Source organism: Schistocerca piceifrons, chromosome 11, assembly GCF_021461385.2.
Source record: "Schistocerca piceifrons isolate TAMUIC-IGC-003096 chromosome 11, iqSchPice1.1, whole genome shotgun sequence".
Lineage (NCBI taxonomy): Eukaryota > Metazoa > Arthropoda > Insecta > Orthoptera > Acrididae > Schistocerca > Schistocerca piceifrons.
The window spans coordinates 143,641,150-143,662,480 of record NC_060148.1 but is presented as its reverse complement, the minus strand read 5'-3'; positions in this window follow the sequence as shown (position 1 = coordinate 143,662,480).

Here is a 21,331-nt window from a genome sequence, read left to right as displayed (position 1 = left end):
TTTAACTACCATTATCTTTGTCTCAAATTAATTAAGCTTCATTACTAAACCAATTCCAAAATTATCTTCCAACTCTGTCAGACCTTTGTTCTTTGCTTATATTTTCATTAACAATAAAGCTCCTTAAACATCTTTCTAGCATAAATAGGTCTGCAGGTAATTCTTATTAACATAAACTTTAAATCTTCATATCGGGACACTCGGATTGCACAACACGTGGAAAGGACCCTGTCTAGGTTAGTGACTAGGATAATTAATTGATAGGACAATTCTGGTAAAAGTTAAGTTGTTATTGAACAGTCAGGAACAAAATTAACACTGGTCCACACGAATACAATTCTAAAGATTCAACCTGTTCGTGTCGATGCGGCTGTTGGCGGGCAGCGAGATGGCGAGGCGCACAGCACACATACAATCACAGCTATGGCTCTTGCTGTATCGGCACTTTGCTTCTTCTTAGCGTCGTAATCCTTTTCTATTCAGTGCCTATAGAATATAGCCATGCTGTATAGTCGTCAGAAACGGCACATCCGAGGCTCAATGAAACCACTTTTTCCAGGATAGCCTCCTCGATCCGGAACGTGTTCCTCAGACCGATGCCCAACTCCGACTGTCTTGCTGAGCCCGTTATGCCGTGCCGCGCCCGTGTGCATTTTCCCGCGCTCGCCTGCCATCCACCTTTTACTGCCTCCATACAGACAGGGTATTCACCAAAGGTTTTACATTCCACATATCCTAATACATTGCCTACGTATGGACCAGGCGCATAATTTCAATTTTAAACATGTTACAATAGATTCAACATGGGTTACACTTCAATTCTGTTATAGCATTGCTTGAAATTTGACATAAATATTAACATTCACATCGAAAGTTGCTTACAGTTTCTTTAACATAACGACATGAAAAGAACAAGAAAAGAAATCAAAACATTGCTTACACTAATTTATCGAAAATCAGGAGGAAAACATTATTATATGTACAGTTGTTGTTACACGTGTCCCTGTTTCCAGTAAATTTTACTAAGTATAAATTTAATGGGAACACTAAATTTTACATTTATACAGTGGTTCTGAATCTTTATGTGAATGTCCCAAAAAATTTTATACCACATACTTCCTTTCACTCACATTATATAGGTCTATACTTTTTAACATATCAAGAACATTTACTTAAGTGCCTTTTGCACAGTCCAACCTCCCATCACAACATTATTAAAATAGCAAATTACTCATTTTTACTGAATTTCTCAAAGAAATAATGTCAAAATCTGGAACACAAACATTTAACTACAAAAGCAAATGCAAATATCTGTATACACTATAAGACAATTTGTGGCTGCTTGCATTGAATGGCAGTCCATTTCCTTACTGACAAAAAAAAACACACACACAATAATATTCAGAAAATTTACTACACATATTTGCTGCCTATTATGCAGATTTGGGCAGTCCTTTTCACCTCACATTGTCACATCTCCTGTATCACACTTACAATTCTCTGTTGACTATTTATCTGCCCTCATTGGTGTTTGGCAGTCCTTCATATTATGACTCATATACTGTCCACTTTGGTTTTCGGCATTTACCCTTTCCTTTTCAGTCCTTTTCTGCACACATTCTTACATTTACAGTGCATTTGGTAATCTGAAACTCACATAACTACATTAGCACACTGTCAACGGTATACAAACATTTACAAAGATTGATTACATTTGGAATAAATTAGTTTCAGCATAAGATACAGCACATTTACTGCAAATTGCTCTCTGGGTATACTTAGGTCACTCACTCCTAGGAACATACAGTTTCAGGTCCACAACATTTCTTACACCTAAAGGTCTTTTGGATTTTGGGTAGATCAGGTAGTAAGCATTATCGTGTGGAATGTTCTGTATTATATACGGTCCATTATAAATATATTTAAATTTGGAAATTTCATGGTTCAGTTCACTAGACTTTTCGTAGGTTTTTAAAAGAACATAATCTCCAATTTTAAATTTTGAAACTTACAGATTTTTATCATGTCTTTTAGATCTAGATTCAGCTTTTTGCTTTGCCCTTTTTCTGACTAATTCTTTCTTTTGACTCAACCCCAAACTGGTACAAGGTGGAAACTCCAGTTTTTCCTCAATTAAACTTTTACTTCTGCTGCCTAACAAAATTTCTTCCGGTGGGAATCCAGTAGTTTCATGATGTTATGTGTTCATGACAGTCTCAAAGTCCGATATAAACTTGCCCCATGCCCTATGGTTATGACTGCAGTACGTTCTACACAATCTTCCGATTTCTCGCATGTACCTTTCAACCGGGTTGCTAGCAGGATGATAGGCTGCGATATATTTAACCTCCACTTCATTTTGCTTCATTCCTTCTTTCCAAATTTTGGATATGAACTGGGGACCATTGTCAGACAGTACTGCCATGGGTTTCCCAATGGTTCTGAAGTATTCAACCATCCTACTAGATACAGCTTTTGCTGTTGCTTTTTTCAAGGGGTATAATTTCACAAACTTTGAGAATACTTCCAAAATTACTAAAATATATGCACAATTTCCCGAAGTCTTTGGGAGGGGACCATACAAATCTACAGATAATAATTCTAGGGTGTCTTCAGGTAATGTACTTTGCATTGGACCTCTACTAGTTCTGTTCGGTACTTTGGCCTTTTGACAGACATCACACAACTTAATTCGTTCCTTTACCTTCTTACTGACACTACCAGCAATCACTACTACATTATTCAATTTATCCAAACATTTCTTTGGCCCACTATGCCCCAATGCTAAATGAAAATAGTCTATGACATCAGTATCAAACTGGTGTGGCCAACATACTCTCCATTCCTCAGTGACTAAATCTTTCCTCCTATATAAAATGCCTTTAAAAATTTTGTAATATTTCTTAATTTGAGGATACTGCACACTGTCAAAATTTACCTTTACAGACTTCCATGTCGGATCCTCATTCTGATGGTATCTCATATTTTTACGTATTTGCTCAATTTTCCTTTTTCCTGAAACCTCTTTCATATACCTTATCTGAAAAGTACCCTCTCATTATTTTCATTGGGCACTTCACTCATTCCATTAGGCAATCGAGATAAAGCATCTGCCACACAATTCTCAGTACCCTTAACATAGCAAATATCGTAATCAAACTGTTGCAGGTACAAAGCCCAACGAGTTAGCCTACCATTAAGTAAACGACAATCTTTAAGAAAAGTTAAAGCTTTGTGGTCAGTATGTATGATGAGCTTATGGCCCCACAGATAATTTCTGAATTTCTTTAGCCCCCATATAATGGCTAAAGCTTCCTTTTCCGATATAGTGTAGTTTCTCTCGTATTTTGTTAGAGTTCTACTTGCAAACGCGATAGTCCTGTGTTCGATTTCTTTGCCCTCACAGATTTCTTGGAAAACTTCTATACCAATTCCATAAGCACTGCTGTCAGTACTCATATGGAAAGGTTTTGACAGTATGGGATGATGCAAAATATTGTCATTCAAAAGTTCACTTTTTAAATTTTCGAAATCTGTCATGCACCCTTCAGTCCACACAAAAGCACTATTTTTCTTAAGTAGATTGTTCAAATGAGGACTATTAAAAACTTGCCTCTTGACGAATTTTCTATAGAACCCACAGAAACCTAAAAAGGCTTTCAACTGTTCTCTATTTCTAGGAGCTGGACACCCTGCTATTGCACTTAACTTTTCTGGGTCCTTGGCAATACCGGTCGTAGTAATAATGTGCTCCAGAAACTTTATTTCCGACTTCACAAATTCACATTTCTTCCACTTAAGCGTCATGCCCCCTGCATGTAGAGCAATAAAAACTTTCTGCAATAATTCACAATGCTCTTGCCATTCTTCTGTAGCAATCAGTAAATCATCTACATAAATGGTTAGCCGGGAACTCAATTCTCTCCCTAATACAAAGTCCAGTGCCCTAATAAATACTGCCACAGAAGTGCTAAGCCCAAATGGCACTACTTTATACTGATAGCATTTCCCAGCGAAAAGAAAAGCGGTATATTTACGGGATTCTTTACTCAATGGGATTTGCCAGTATCCGGCGGTCATGTCCAGACTGGTTAAATACTTCACGTTATAAAATTGTTGGAGCATTTCGTCCAGATTTTCAGGTCTGTCTATTTCCTTCTTTACAATTTTGTTCAAAGTCCTGGCGTCGATAACTACTCTCACTCCCCCATCCCTTTTATTCACGATGATAAGGGGACTATTATATTCGCTGCTACTCCGTTCGATTACACCCCATTCTATCATTTTATCTATTTCTACTTGCACAGCCTGCCTCTTTGATATGGGTACTGAAAACGGTCTTACAAAGAAAGGCTTATGCTCTATTGTCTCAATCTGGCATTCGAAGTTCTTAACTAGGCCAGGTTTGTCCGAAAATACGGTGCTATTATTTTCTAAAATATCAAGCAATTCTGTTTTCTGTTCGGGAGATATTCCCTTCAAATTTTCCACCATTTCTTTAAAATCATGCCCCTGCTTGTCACTCTCATTTATTAACCTCTGGACATGGTACACCTCATACTTGTTTGTCAAACCATCATTCCCTTGGTCGATCTCCAACAATAAAGAATCAATTTCTGAATTGAACACCTTCCCATTTTCCTCAAATTTTAATTTCAAATTCCTAGATGCATTATTAATTTTGATTACTTCCTGGCTACAATCAATAATAACCTTTTCTTTATCTAACCAATGTATTCCCAGAATCATTTCAGTACTCAAGTCTGGCACAACCAAAAAATCGTGTTCAAATGTTTGTCCTTTTATACTAAATTCTACCAAAATCTGGTTCTTTACCGGCTTGCTAGTCTTGCCCGTAGCACCAACAATTTTTACACCCGTCACTGACATAATTACTAGTCCAGGCTTATCACAAATGTGTTCGAAAAACGACTGGGAGATTGCACTTATCTGAGATCCAGTATCAAGAAGTGCTTGCAATTTCACATTATAAATTTCAACTGGTATTACAGTTTGTTTCACCGTCGAATGTTTTTCATTGTTGTGATCTTTCCTAAGCAAATCCGGGTCGACGATAACATCGTCCCAAGATATGCTTTTAACATTCCCCCCACCTATATCGGGCGGTTTCTTTGGTTCAGGGGGTTCAAAGTCATTAATTACTTGAACTCTTTGTAAAATAGACACTGAGTCGTCCGGTGGCTCTTTCTTTCTTTGTTCGGTCTCAACATCTGGATTTTGTTTTGAAACTTCGTCATCATTAGGTACAATACTACAATTAGCTGCATCCCCATTATTTTCACTATTATCGAAATATTCGTCGTCTGAACTATCGTCAGAATCCGACCATTCTGGATTGCTTTCAGGTTCTAACATAAAAGCTTTTCTGAGACAGGCACTAAGTTCTCCCTCTGCATTTTGGTCAGGCTTTGATTTTAACTCAGTATCCTCTTTTGGCAAAACGGCCTCATCATCAGCTTTACTCACATCTACTGTTAATTCATATTTCGTGTAATCCTCGTGGACTTCAATTACTTTTAGGTAATCATCTGTCCCTTCCCCATGGTGCCTTTCGGTAGCAGCTTGTACTGTTGGCGGATTGTTAACAGAAGTTACTTCCTCGTCAATGCTAAGGATTTCATCCTCCAATTCCTGCCTACCATTAACTTTCGCCCTATCGGCAGCACGCGTACTTTGCGCGGCGCTATTTACTCTCTCCTATTTAAATTTGGGCCACGTCACCTTATCGACGTCCCTACTATCTCCTTTCCCACTAACTAATTTCCTTGCCTCATACTCCTTCTTAAAATCCTCCCAATCACATTGCTTTAGGCCCTTGTACAGATCGTCGATCTGCACACGCCAATTAGTTACTTCTGCTAATTCATTCACGCCTTTTACTTTATTGCTAACACTGCTAACCGCACCTCTCTGTGTATTCACAGTTTCATCTATTATTTCCTTCTCCACGGAATTATCACTCGTAATATATTCATCAGCTCTCACGGCTATGTTCGTACCAAATGCTGCCGTATTGCTAGCGGCTTCTCTCCGAACAGCTGTTCTGCTAGGCTGGGCCGTTGCCCTCTGATGCTCCACTCGCCTGTTAACAAGTAGCGCTCCGCGCGGCGGAGATGACTCATTCTGGCTCGCACCTGACGCTTGTTTCGCAACAACACGTTGCGTCGTTCCACGCCTGTCTCTAACCTGTCTCATAACATTACTATCAGTTCGGTGACTTTTCTTAAATTGGGGCCGGTATATATTGTCCGCTTCCGTTTGGCCCTCAACGTTCGCGGAAATCAGTTTCCCGCGTCGTTATTATTTTGCGCGGTGTATCCTCTACCGCGACCAGGATAACTTCCTCTTCCTCTGCTTCTACCTCTCTGTATCATATTGACGCGAAACCCTTCGCCGTCATTTCTCTCGTCATTATTACGGTTATTTCGGTTACCAAAATTTTGATAATTGGCACGACTTTCGCGCCAGTGGTCTTCGTCTTCGACCCTTTCGAGAAACGCTTGGAAGCTGCGATGATTGCTTCCTACGTATCTCTTTGAATCTTCTGGAAGCTTTTTATATAGTTCCCAGATGATTTCTGAATCTGATCTTCGACCTCTTAAATGCGTCAATTTTCAGTACCAATATTCGCAGAAATCTTTCAAAGAATTCCTGCCCCTGTTATCATGAAGCTTGGCCATGATAAACTCGCGCCATAAATAATCCTGTTTTTGTTCGGACCAATATTCTTCCGCAAACCTTTGCTTAAATTCTTCGAACGTCATTCGTTCGGTATTCAAATTAATCCCCCAGCGCTTAGCGTCACCTGCTAAGGCGCTAATTACTACGTTTATCTTTTCCTGATCAGACAAGTGTTCAGGAAATATCCTCTCGCAATTTTTGATGAAATCTAACGGATGCCATCCGTTATGTTTCTTGGCGGGATCGAAGCGTTCCTCACCTTCTAACAGCTTCGTAATTGGTGTGCCATTACAGACAACACCAGGTCTATTTTTAATTTTACTCTCAAGATCGAAAATTTTGCCTTGAATTTTCGAAGTATTTTGTTCGCATTTTTGTACACACCCGGTAACTTTCTCACCTAAATCTCTTTCAGTGTCTGAAACTGCCTTTTTCAACTGTGAGATTCCGTGTTGACATTCGTTTACGATTTCAGTTTTAAGACCGAAAACTTTTTCGTCTACTTTTGTTTCAACCAGAGGTTCTACTTTCTTTTGGATGTTGAGAATTTCAACATCGAACCTACTGTTAATGTTACTAATTTCCCCCGGCATAGTATCCATATTTTTGTTAATGGTGTCAATTTCAAGTTTCATTGTATTTACCACAGAACTTAAATTACCCACTTTTTGTTCTACCTGTTCTATTTGTTTACTAATTTTAATTCCTTGATCTTCGACCTGTGCTTTGATTTGACCAACTTGTGTTTTAAGCTGCTCGTCAACGTGTTTTTTAAGCTGATCATTCTGTGTTTTGAGCTGATGGCTCTGTGTTTTAAGCTGCTCATCAACGTGTGTTTTAAGCTGATCATTCTGTGTTTTGAGCTGCTCGGCAACGTGTGTTTTAAGGTGATTAACCTGACTACCGACTTGTTTTTGTAGCTGATCATTCTGTCCTGCAATTTGTTTGGTTAATTGTTCAAATAAATCGTTCATGCTTAAAATTTTCACACTGTTTTGTTCTACGGAATCTGTGTGTTCCGATCCTACTTCAGAATTTTCTTTCGGTTCTTTCTTTATCTGTGGTGAATCAAACATGTCAGTGGATTCATTCACATACCCACTATCATCTACACAGTCACCCTCTACTTCCTGTTTTATCCCTCGCTGTGTTCGAGACGATCTCGACATTTCAATCTGTTCGTTAACGTGTTCATGATATTGTATGTACGCCAATTGTCTTCCGCTAATGCCATCTGTTATCTGGCCGCGTAAACTCCTGCTACTGCCAGCCGCATTTTCCATTACGCTTGGCACATCTACTGTGTCTATGTTCCTGTCCATACTGAATGCCAATTACACCACCCTACTATACTTGACGTTCACTGCAATTTATTTTACTGAATATTATTACAATTCGTGCCACTGAACATCCACTGTTCGGTATTCACATTAATTTGTGACCGACAAAACTGAACAACGTCCTGTCACGGTCGCCACTTGTAACGTTCTCGCTCGGGCGTACGTTAACTCTTTAAAGCCTGTACTACGGTAAGTTGACGGGCTTCACCTTATAAGAGAGGGTTTTAGTAAATATGTTGACCGCGTGTACCTGAATGGAGGCAAAATCAGACTTACACCCACTCAGTAACCACAATGATACGTCAAGCAAATCTAAATTGCAACTACACGTTAGCACGGGCAAGAAACATACACAGCAGATGCTACCAACTGTTAATAATACGGTCGCCAGCCTAATTAGGTATTAAGTGAGTTTTTTCCTTGTACAAGTGGATGCACGTAAAAGCATAACAACACGTAGTAATACTGCATTGTATAGTAAATTTTAGAACCAGAAAATTCTACTGTACTAATATTTTCCCTTTCTGTACTAATTTGGACAAGCTGTAAATACACAACATTACACTATAATGATTACTACAAACTGCGTTTTGTCTATTGATCCGGCTGGAATCGGGCATAGGTTACCCTAGAAATAGCACTTTTGAAACACACATACAATGTCAATTTTAAGAAGGGTAAAACACTGATAAATTTAGATTTTATATTGACTTTAACTTTGCTGGTCAAATCAGTTCAGTACACTTCAGAATTTAAATGAACAGAAAAGAAAAGAGTGGAGGGGGGGTCCCTGAAACTGTTATGATCGCTGTGTTGAAACTGTTAACTATTGGAAGCATTAAGCACTCAAGATTTACAATATATGAGTTACTACTCTTTTTGTCTTATTACTTCCTCATTTAACTACCATTATCTTTGTCTCAAATTAATTAAGCTTCATTACTAAACCAATTCCAAAATTATCTTCCAACTCTGTCAGACCTTTGTTCTTTGCTTATATTTTCATTAACAATAAAGCTCCTTAAACATCTTTCTAGCATAAATAGGTCTGCAGGTAATTCTTATTAACATAAACTTTAAATCTTCATATCGGGACACTCGGATTGCACAACACGTGGAAAGGACCCTGTCTAGGTTAGTGACTAGGATAATTAATTGATAGGACAATTCTGGTAAAAGTTAAGTTGTTATTGAACAGTCAGGAACAAAATTAACACTGGTCCACACGAATACAATTCTAAAGATTCAACCTGTTCGTGTCGATGCGGCTGTTGGCAGGCAGCGAGATGGCGAGGTGCACAGCACACATACAATCACAGCTATGGCTCTTGCTGTATCGGCACTTTGCTTCTTCTTAGCGTCGTAATCCTTTTCTATTCAGTGCCTATAGAATATAGCCATGCTGTATAGTCGTCAGAAACGGCACATCCGAGGCTCAATGAAACCACTTTTTCCAGGATAGCCTCCTCGATCCGGAACGTGTTCCTCAGACCGATGCCCAACTCCGACTGTCTTGCTGAGCCCGTTATGCCGTGCCGCGCCCGTGTGCATTTTCCCGCGCTCGCCTGCCATCCATCTTTTACTGCCCCCATACAGACAGGGTATTCACCAAAGGTTTTACATTCCACATATCCTAATACATTGCCTACGTATGGACCAGGCGCATAATTACAATTTTAAACATGTTACAATAGATTCAACATGGGTTACACTTCAATTCTGTTATAGCATTGCTTGAAATTTGACATAAATATTAACATTCACATCGAAAGTTGCTTACAGTTTCTTTAACATAACGACATGAAAAGAACAAGAAAAGAAATCAAAACATTGCTTACACTAATTTATCGAAAATCAGGAGGAAAAAATTATTATATGTACAGTTGTTGTTACAGTCTCCGGCTTGAGAATCCTCCAGTGGAATTGTAATGGATATTTTTGTCACCTTCCAGAGTTGCAGCCCCTTCTTTCCTTCTACTCTGCCACTTGTTTTGTGCTCCAAGAGACCCATTTTGTCAGTTCTTACTCATCCACCCTTCGTGGGTTCCACGCTTTCTGTCGGAACCGAATTGGCCCCTTGCGGGCTTCTGGTGGTGTTTGCACCTTGCTCCGCAAGGACATTGTTAGTAAATGGGTTCCCCTCCATACCACTCTGGAAGCCTTTGCTGTCAGGGTCCATCTAGCCCCTCCACTCATGATCTGTAATCTTTACCTCCCACATCCCATGCCCTCACCACCCTTCTTCAACAACTCTCTTTTCCCTGCCTGTTACTAGGGGACAACCCTCTTTGGTGTAGTCATACAACTACTGCCCTGGGCAGGACAGTTGAAGCTGCTCTGGCAGGGCTTGACCTCTGTTTACTAAACACAGGCGCTCCCACACACTTTAGTGTGGTGCACGGCACTTTCTCAACCATTGACCTCTCCATCTGCAGTCCCGGCCTTCGTCTCTCCATTGAGTGGGGCGTCCACGATGACTTACGTGACAGCCACCATTACCCGATTGTTTTGATCTTCCTTCGGTGTCTCTCGCTCCGTCACCCTCCCAGGTGTGCCATATCTAAGGCTGATTGGGGTGCCTTCTCCTCTGCTCCCATCCCCCCTGTATTGCCACACAATATTGGTGATGAATCTACTCAGAGTTTGACTGCCTCCATCCTTTAAGCAGCTGTTTCAGCAATCCCTTCTTCTTCAGCTTCCCCCCACCGGAAGATGGTCCCTTGGTGGACTTTGGAAATTACTGCAGCCATAAAAGACTGCCGCCGTGCTCTTTAACACTTCAAGTGGTACCCTTCTACTGCTCTCCTTCTGGTCTTTAAACGACTCCACGCCCGGGCCCACTACCTAATCAAATTTCAGAAACGAATTTGCTGGGAATTATATGTAGCTGCCATAGGACCCAACACCCCCTCTTCACAAGTCTGGTTGAAAATCCGGCGAATTTTTGGCCACCATCCTCCCACCTGGGTTGCGGGAATTTCTGTGCGTGGTGTTGCCCTTACCAATCCGGACTTTGAAAGTCAGAAAATTTCGCTCAACACTTTGCTCAAGCTTCGACATCGGCTCAATATCCGCCCACGTTGCTTTTCCTGTAAGAGTGTTCAGAACGACTGCTTTTGTCTTTTGTTTCTCGCTGCTCAGAACCATATAATGCCCCATTTAGCGAGTGAGAATTTGCCAGCGCCTTCGCCCTTTGTCCTGACACGGCTCCTGGACTGGATTGGATACATAACCAAATGCCCCTACACTTATCAGTGACTGGCCATTGTATATCGACCCTCTTCAACTGTCTCTGGCTCGAGGGAGTATTTCCTAGCCAGTGGCAGGAAAGCATTGTTGTTCCAGTGTTGAAGCCAGGGAAGCCGCCTCTTCAGCTGGATAGCTGCCGTCCAATTAGCCTTACTAACACCCTCTGCAAGCTCCTTGAACGCACGATGAGTCAGCAACTGTTTTGGATCCACGAATCCCGCGGCTTTTGTCATCGACTCAAAGTGGTTTTCGCTGTCACCAAATGGTTCAAATGGCTCGGAGCGCTATGGGACTCAACTGCTAAGGTCATTAGTCCCCTAGAACTTAGAACTAGTTAAACCTAACTAACCTAAGGACATCACACACATCCATGCCCGAGGCAGGATTCGAACCTGCGACCGTAGCGGTCTCGCGGTTCCAGACTGAAGCGCTTAGCACCACTTGGCCACACTGGCCGGCACTGTATTAATTATGGTCTCCTTTATCCAGAGACAGAGATCCCCCAGCCACAGCGGTGGCCACAATGTGTGCTTACCGTGGCTGTCCGCATTCAGTCGCTCTTTTCTGAGCTCCAGCAATTGCCTTTACCACCCCTCTTCTTCGCTCATGCACATACCCCTCAATGGTGCGTTTCTCGGCCACAGCTCTGTCTTGATCTGTCAATCGTGTCAAAGGATTCTGTCCCTCCGATGGCTCTTCACCACCAGTTCTCCGGTCTCCTCAATTCTTTTCAGCATTCAGAAGTGATCTATACTGATGGCTCCACAGTTGCTGGCCACACTGGTTTTGCTTACGCCTATGCGCGGTGCATGGAACTTTGCTCCTTGCCACATGGCTGTAGTGTTTTTACTGCAGAATTGGTAGCCATCTTGTGCGCATTAGACCGTATCCACTCCTGCTCAGGACTATCCTTCACTATCTATAGTAACTCATTGAGCGGTTTGCACGCTATTGGCCAGTGCTTCCATCACCACCCGTTGGTCATCGCTATCCAGGACTCCCTCTCTCTCCTCGCTCAATGTGGGTGCTCGGTGGTTTTCATTTGGACCCCAGGCCATGTTCGGATTCCTGACAATGAACTTGCCGATCGACTGGCTAAATTAGCTACTACCAGGCCATCTCTATTTTTGGCATTCCGGAAATAGACCTTCACTCGACTTTATGCCGTGAGGTTTTGGGCCTTTGAGATGCAGAATGGAGCACTCTTTCTTCGCTGAACATCCTCAGGGCAATTAAGGCCTCTACAACTCCATGAGGGTCCTCCTTACGGGGCACTTGTAAGGCCTCTGTCGTCCTCTGCCGGCTCTGCATCAGCCGCACTTCTTTGACTCACAGTTATCTCCTCTGTCGTGAGAACCCCCCTCTCTGTCATTGTGGATCGATGGTGACATCTTATTGGATTGCCCCAACTTAGCCACCCTAGGACTTTTAGCTTTCCAGAATTGCTACCCCTGGTGTTGGCTGACGATGCCTCAGAAGTGGATCTCGTTTTACGTTTTATTCATGATGGGGGTTTTTATCGCCTTCCACCTTATCGGTGAGAGGAGGGGATGACAGGCTTTTATGCTGCCCCCTTCGCCCTGACTGGATTGGCTTCAGCTGGGCTTGGTGGTTCACCTCGTCCCTCTGCCTTACCACTCCTTTCCTCATGGGGTCTGTTATGTCCTGAGCATCTCTCGTCTCCTGTGCTTCTTCCTTCACGCCCCTGTCATTAGTCACTTTCTTTCCGTCACCTCATCTACTGTCCTTTTCCTTCCTTCCCTGTCAATAGTTTATCATTTTACGGATGTTGTAGTTCCCTCTTTTAATGTGGGAATTTATCGGTTTTAGTTGCTCTCAGGTCGGAGGGACTGATGACGGCGTAGTTTGGTCTCTTCTCCAATCAACCAACCAACATAATTTGAAAAAAACATCAATATGTTAAGGCATTAATTCTTGATCATTAGTGATAACTGATGAATTGCTAAATCTGGTAGTATTTGCATTTGCAAACATTTTTCTCGAAACATTATTTTTCGTCACATTCAATCAAGTTCTTTTTCAGTGACGAAACATTGTATTTCACGAAAGACTTGTTATCCGACATTTGAATACATATCGATGCTGCTCTTTTGATCACTCTCGACAAATTGTCGCGATCTGTCATTCTCATTCTAGTACGTTTTGCAGTCTGTTTTGAACAGCTCCAGATCTGCTGTGTCCTATCCTCACTCTTCTTACATATAAAGTGCATCGTGTTGACAGCACTTTTGTAACTGGCATGTGTGCCACTACGTTCTTCAGTGTTACAGTCTTAAAGCTGACTGTTCGGAGCTGAGACTCGACGATTCCTGTTACCTAACACTGCATCAGGATTCCACAATCCTCCATTAATCGACTGTCTGTGGAAATACCTTCAAATAGACAGATTGAGATATCTAGATGAAGTTATTTAATTGACGAGACTAAAAGCGGTAAGTTCACATAGAAGGAATGGCATTATTACTAAGATCTTGAGCGTGGCATCAGTCAGCAACAATAGAATTATTGATACAAAGGGAATCGAACAGCCAACAAGTTGCATGCCAAAAGTTTATTGAACCTTTACCTAGGTTTCCATCAGATATAAACCTGTCTTCCTCAGAATGAGTAAAAACATCTAAAAATAGGATATATTGCAACCAGTTTGTAGATCTCATATATGAAGCAGAAAGAAACATCAAAAACTACATACAAGGTAAATATAAAATAAACTTGAATACATACTGTGTGCAAAGAGAAACAAAGCCACAAGGCTTAAACCCCCCAGGGAGATCACGGTTCTTTCATGAGTACGTGTGTGGCGAGCACGGGGCCCCGAACTATTGGAGCCTTCCTTCTTTCCAGGGCTGCATTTCCTTCCCCTTCCCCTCCTTTCCTTTCCTTGCTCCTTCCCCTTCGCCCTCTCCTCTCCCTCTCTTGGTGCCCTTGTTTATATTGGCCCCACTATCCTCCTGGTTATGTTGGTTTTGCAGTTTGGTTTTGTTGCGTCATCACCTCATCCTTTTGGCGTTCCCTGATTCCCCACTGGGGTTTGACCTCCATTACTAGATTTCTATTCTGTAGTGTGAGCCATTTGTGGAAGAGCACCTTACCTAGTGTCTCCGGCATGTGCCCTCCTAGTTCCTTCAATCTTTTCTGTCACATCGTTGACTGATGCTAGGGTACGTAGCCAGCATGGTAGCCAGCCCATGTGGTGGGGTCGCTATGTATCCCTTTTGTTGAGCCCCCTGAACACACAGGCATCACACTTCTGATACCTGAGCTGTGACCTCCTCATATAAGCCTAGCTTGTCGTCCTGGAGCATCGGAACTCCCGGCAATGACCGCCGTGCCAGACTGCCCTCTCTGTGGCTGGGTTGCGCCTGTGGGGAGAGCCCCTGATCGGAGTGGGTGGTTTCAGAGTGGACGCTATGCAAATGAAATGCATACAGATCCAGAACTCTGGTCGTTCTTCTACAGCCATCTCTTTGAATGGAACTGATTCTTTTAATGCTGCCTCTTCTGCCCCTTCGGCCTTCCCTTCCGTGGCTACCCGCTGGGAGGAGGGTCAGGCTCGTCGGCTAGGAGCAAAACCTTTCCCCCGCTATCTGGTTTGCATCAGGACTGATGGGGATACTTTCACCAATACCAAAACTTTATTTTTTGTGGAACACATTGAAGACAAGTTTGGTGAAGTGGACTCTCTGAGCAAGATGCAGTCGGGTTCGTTGATGATCAAAACTGCTTCAGCTGCCCAGTCTGTGGCCCTTCGTGCCTATAACCATCTTGGCACAATTCCTGTGTCCATTACCACCCACCAGTCTTTGAGTATGGTTCAAGGTGTAGTTCTTCACAGGGACCTCCTCCTTCAAACTGATGAGGGACTTAGAGACAATCTAGGAATGTGGGGTGTTCACTTTGTTCGGCGTGTTCAGAAGGGCCCAAAGGACAATCGCATTGATACTGGTGCCTTTATCCTGACCTTTGAAGGGGACACCCTCCCTGAGAAGGTCAAGATTATGGTTTATCAATGTGACGTGAAGCCATAAATCCCACCTCCTATGAATGTTTTAAGTGCTTGCATTTTGGACGCGTCTTCCCGCTGTTTGCACCCTCTCTCTGGTGACTGTGGACTTCCACTCCATGAAGGGGGTTCCTGTGTTCCCTCTCCTCTGTGTGTTAATTGTCATGGTAATCATTCTCCACAGTCACCAGATTGTCCGGTATATAAGAAGAAAAAGAAGATACAAGAGTAAAAGTCCCTTTATCGTGTAACCTACACTGAGGCTCATAAGTAGTATGCAAATCTACACCCTGTGGCCATGATATCTAGTTATGCTTTAGTTAAATCTTCGCCCCTTCCTTCCCCTTCCTTACCCCAGTCCTGAACCCCTCTCCTCCCCCCCCCTCCCCTCGACTCCCACACCCTCTCCTCCAGGTGCCGCTCCCCCTCCCCAGCCGAAGAAGTATCCCACTTCTTCGGCATCTGCCGGTCAAGGGCGACCCTCCCGGGATACCCCTTCTCAGCACATTCCGGGCCAAAGGTCTGCTGCCACGCGTCAACCACAAGAATCACAGTCTGTGGGGCACCCAGGTCGCCCGATTTTCTGTTCCAGATCTTGCTGCAGCTGGCTACTTTATGCTGCACAGCCCTCCTCGATCTCAAACAGAAAAGAAGAAGAAACATAAGCCCTGGGACAAGGAGCCTCTGATCTCACCAGAGGTCCGATCCCCAGTTTTGCAACCTGATTCTGCCATGTTGTTCATGGATGTTGCCCCCTCCTTGTCGGTGACAGGTTCAACCCCCATTTGAATCATCATTCTGTGGTTATCAAATGGAATTGTAATGGATATTACTGTCACCTTCCGTTTTACTCTGCAGCTTGTGTGGTTTTACAGGAATCTCGTTTTACTGATGCTCACTCACCGACCCTCCGTAGGTTCCGAGTTTTCTGTCGAAATCGGGTCGGACCCCTGCGGGCTTCTGGTGGAGTTTGTATGTTGATCCGTACAGACATTGCTAGCACGTGGATTCCTCTTCAAACTACATTGGAAGCGGTTGCTGTTAGGGTCCACCTGGACTCTGAGGTCACAGTTTGCAATCTTTATCTCCCTCCTGACAAGACTCTTACACCTGCTGCCTTAACTGCCCTTCTTCAGCAACTTCCTCCTCCCTTCCTCCTTCTTGGGGATTTTAATGCTCATCATCCCTTGTGGGGCAATGCATTTCCATCTAGACGAGGTCTTCTCTTAGATCAGTTTATTACAGACCACGACTTGTGCCTTCTTAATGGTGGCTCCCCTACTCATTTCAGTGCCGGTCATGGTACCTTTTCTGCCATTGATCTTTCTCTTTCTTCTCCTTCTCTCCTCCCTTCATTAGACTGGTCGCCACACGATGACCTTTGTGATAGTGACCATTTCCCGTTGATTCTCTCGCTCCCTACCCGCTCCCCAATGGATACGTCACCTCGTTGGTCTTTCCAACGTGCCGGTTGGCCTCTATACGCTGCACACATCATGTTTTATCCCTCTTTGTCGGGTTGTATTGATGACGTCCTACGTGATGTGTCTTACGCGATTGTTCGCGCTGCTAGCCTTGCTGTACCGTGCTCATCTGGACCATTTCGGCGCTGGCAAGTCCCGTGGTGGAGCACGGCCATTGCCATTGCCATCCGTGATCGCCGTCGAGCTTTGCAACACCTAAGAGGCACCCATCTGTTGCCAACCTTATTACCTTTAAACACCTTCGCGCTAAAGCCCGTTACTTAATCAAACAGAGCAAACGGATGTGTTGGGAAAGCTTTGTTTCTTCCCTCAGTTCTACTGTCCCTATGTCATGGGTATGGTCTCTTTGCTCTCTCCGAGGTTGCCATCGGTAGTCTACCCTCCCAGGCCTTACCCTCCCGGATGGCCTTTGTACGGTGTCAATTCTCGCGGAACATCTTGTGACACGTTTTGCAACAGCATCAACCTCCTATCCAGCTGCTTTCCTTCACCATAAACAGTGGGCCAAAGCTTCTGCCTTATGTTTTACCCCTTGTCAGTCAGAATCTTACAACATACCTTTTACTGAGTGGGAACTTCTTTCTGCACTTTCTTCTTCTCATGATACGGCTCCTGGCTCAGACTCCATTCATAACCAGCTGCTTCAACCTCTCAGTGCTCCACAACGGCAAAATCTTCTCTGGGTGTTTAACCATATTTGGCCCCAGAGTGACTTCCCTTCTCAGTGGAGGGATAGCATCGTGGTTCCTGTCCTTAAGGTTGGTAAGAACCCCCTGTTTGTCGAAAGCTATAGGTCAATTAGTCTGACAAATGTTGTTTGCAAGTTACTTGAACGGATGGTAGCCCATCGGCTCAATTGGATCCTCGAAGTGTGGCTTCAGAGAGGGTCGGTCTCTGATCGATCATTTACTTTGTTTGGAATCGTCAGACTTTTTCCCAGCGCCGCCACTTGGTTGCAGTATTTTTCGACCTTCACAAGGCCTATGACATGGCTTGATGTGCCTCATATCAGACTTCTGAAGGTAGGATGTTTCCATAAACTCAATGTCCTTCACTTCCTTGCCCACACCTCTTGGGGTGCGGACCACTCCATCCTTCTCCACCTTTATCGGGCTTTAGTGCTGTCTCGCTTGGGCTATGGTTGTCAAGTTTATAGTTCAGCTGCTCCTTCCACACTGCACCTGCTGGATCCAGTCCACCATCATGATTTCCGTTTGGCCACCGGTGCCTTCCCTACTAGCCCTGTTGATAGTCTCCTGGTTGAAGCTGGGAACCCCCCCCCCTTTCTGTTCAGCGGTCTCAGCTTCTGGTTTCTTATGCAATCACTGTCCGTTCCTCTCCCACTCCCCTCAGGGGGCTCAGCATTTAGTTGCTGGGTACGGGCTTGGCGACCCCGGGGTCCCTGAGCTTGGGATTGGGAAGCACCACCAGTCCTCAATACCGTAAGCTCTGAGGGTGCTTCAACGACCACTGTAAGGCGTGATGGTGGAATGTTGTACGGTACAGAGCCCGGGGATCTTGGCTTAACTGCCTGGGTCGCGAGGATGGTATAAACCTTTATAAAAAAATCTCTCAATCTCAAGGTGTGCTGCACACCGAGAAGACGCATGGCTGTTGAGGTAGAACAGTTGCTAGCGGGCGACCTCTGGGGAACCTGCCGCCCCCGGTTGTATTAGGCATACCCAGGCAAGTGGGGCTCTGTCTGGGTGGACATTCCTTCCCCTAGCTGCTCGTGGCACCACCATGAAACGAAATACGAACAGTGCGCAAGCACAAGTCTCTAAGAAAGGAAAGTTCAATGCTTTACAGTATGACCCCCAATCGTTCCCTTCCCTTTCCACACCAGGGGAGGAACGGTGGTCTAAATTACCTAATGAGACGTATTCTCCTCAATTTCTGGTTTGCACCCAAACAGATGGGGACCCATTTCTGACCACAAAGCCTCAGTTTTTTGTGGAAAATTTAGAGGACAAGTTTAGAGAAGTTGAGGGCATGTCTAAAATGAGGTCTGTAGCAGTCCTCATACAGACAGCATCCCCAGCACAGTCATGGGCATTGCTTGCTTGTGACAAGCTCGGTGGTGTTGCAGTCTCCATTACGCCTAATAAGAGCCTCAATATGGTTCAGGGACTTATTTTTCATCGTGACCTGTTGTTGCAGTCTGATGATGAGCTCCGTGGAAATCTGAAACACCGCGGTGTCCACTTTGTACGACGTGTCTTCAGGGGACCTAAAGAAGTAGGGTCGCCACCGGCGCCTTCACCTTGGCTTTCAAGGGAGACACCCTGCCCAAGAAGGGCTGTGCAGTTCTAGGCGCTACAGTCTGGAGCCGAGCGACTGCTACGGTCGCAGGTTCGAATCCTGCCTCAGGCATGGACGTGTGATGTCCGTAGGTTAGTTAGGTTTAATTAGTTCTAAGTTCTAGGCGACTGATGACCTCAGAAGTTAAGTCGCATAGTGCTCAGAGCCATTTGAACCATTTTTGAACCCATGCACTGCTTTAAGTGCTGGAGGTTTGGGCATATGTCATCGAGATGTGACGCCAACCCTACCTGTCGGGATTGTGGACGTGCCTCCCACCCCAACGTCCTGTGTTTGCCGCCCCCTGTTTGTGTCAACTACGGACAGAAACATTCACCTTGCTCGTCAGATTGCACGGTTTATCAAAAAGAACTCGACATTACATGGCAATGTAAGAAGCTAAAGCACTGTCCAACACCTAAATACCTTTGGGTTGTACTTGACAGAACGCTTTCCTTCAAGCAGCATTGCCAGAACACCAAGGTAAAAATCTGCTCCAGGAATAACATCATCTGCAGGCTGACAAACTATGAATGGGGAGCTCAACCATCAGTACTGAGAACATCAGCACTCGCTCTGTGTGTTTCTGCAGCAGACTATGCAGCGCCAGTATGGGAAGCATCTGCACATGCTAAACAGGTTGATGTAAGTGTAAATGAGACAATTCGAATTGTTACAGGCTGTCTCAGACCCACAACAATGGGTAATTTGTACCTACTTGCTGGAATTGCCCCATCCAAGATCAGAAGGCAGGTGGCAGCAGACGCTGAGAGAACAAAGAAAGAAACAGATTCTCAACACCCACTGAATGGGCACATCACTCAGACTCGGAGGCTTAAGTCTAGAAACAGCTTTATTGCAAGAACCAAGATCCTTGAGGCTTCACAGGAAGATAATAGAGTCCGTAAATGGGAGAATGAACAAACCGCACTGTAGATAATACCAAAAGAGCAACAGTGTGGAGAACACTAAATAGGCTGAGGACTGGTGTAAGCAGATGCAAAACTAATCTGTGCAAGTGGGGACTGCTGACTAACGATGACGACGTTCTCTGCAGTTGCGAAGAGGTACAAGACGAGGCACATCTGCTCATGTGCCAACTACTGCCAGAGCCCTGCAGTTTTAGTGACCTGCTACAAGCCAACGAAAAAGCCGTAGCGGTGGCTAACTATTGGAAAAATAAAATTTGATCTAGACACGGAAAAGTAAAGTAAAGTAAGTCAGATACCATTATCCTTCAATGGAATTGCCATGGTTTTTTCCACCACCTTGCTGAGCTGAAACAACTTTTGTGCCGCTTCCCTGCCATTTGTCTGACTCTACAGGAAACCTGGTTTCCTGTTCGGTGGATTCCCTCCCTCTGTGGCTACCAGGGTTACTATAAGAACCACGTAGAATACGACAGGGTGTCTGGCGGTGTCTGTGTTTATGTTCTTGCCACTGTTCCTAGTACCCCAGTGCCACTTCACACGGCTCTCGAGGCTGTGGCTGTTAGAGTCTGGGGAGGAATGGAGCTTACCATCTGTTCCCTCTACCTTCCCCCGGATACGGTTGTACATCTTGCCGACATAGCTGCCTTGTTCGCCCAGTTCCCCCCGCCATTCCTCCTTTCGGGGGACTTTAATGCCCACCACCCGTTATGGGATGGGGCCCAGATCTCAGGCCAGGGTAAGAATGTTGAGGCTCTCTTGGCACAGCAGGACATTTGCCTCCTTAACACTGGTGCTCCCACATATTTTAGCTTGACTCATGGCACATACTCGGCCATTGACCTCTCTCTTAGTAGCCCAGGTCTTCTTCCATACCTCAGTTGGAGGGTCCACGACGACCTCTGTGGTAGCAACCACTTTCCTATCCTAGTTTCTCTTCTTCAATCCCAACCCCCTGACCAGCTGCCACGATGGTCTCTTCGTGGAGCTGATTGGGCAGCCTACACCTCAGCTACTATGGCCATTGCTCCACTTCCTGGTGACACTGATTTGGCGGTGGACGAGGTTACTATAGCCATTGTTTCTACTGCTGAGGCAACTGTCCCCTGATCTTCCAGTCCCCTAAGGCGAAGTCAGTCCCTTGGTGGACACCAGAGATTGCAGAAGCTATCTGGGACCGCCGGCGAGCGCTGCAACGACGCCAGCGTCATCCTTCCCTAGAGAATCTGGTTCCCTTATACGGCTGTGGGCCCAGGCTCGGCGGTTAATCCAGCGGAACAAACAGGACTGCTGGGAATGATA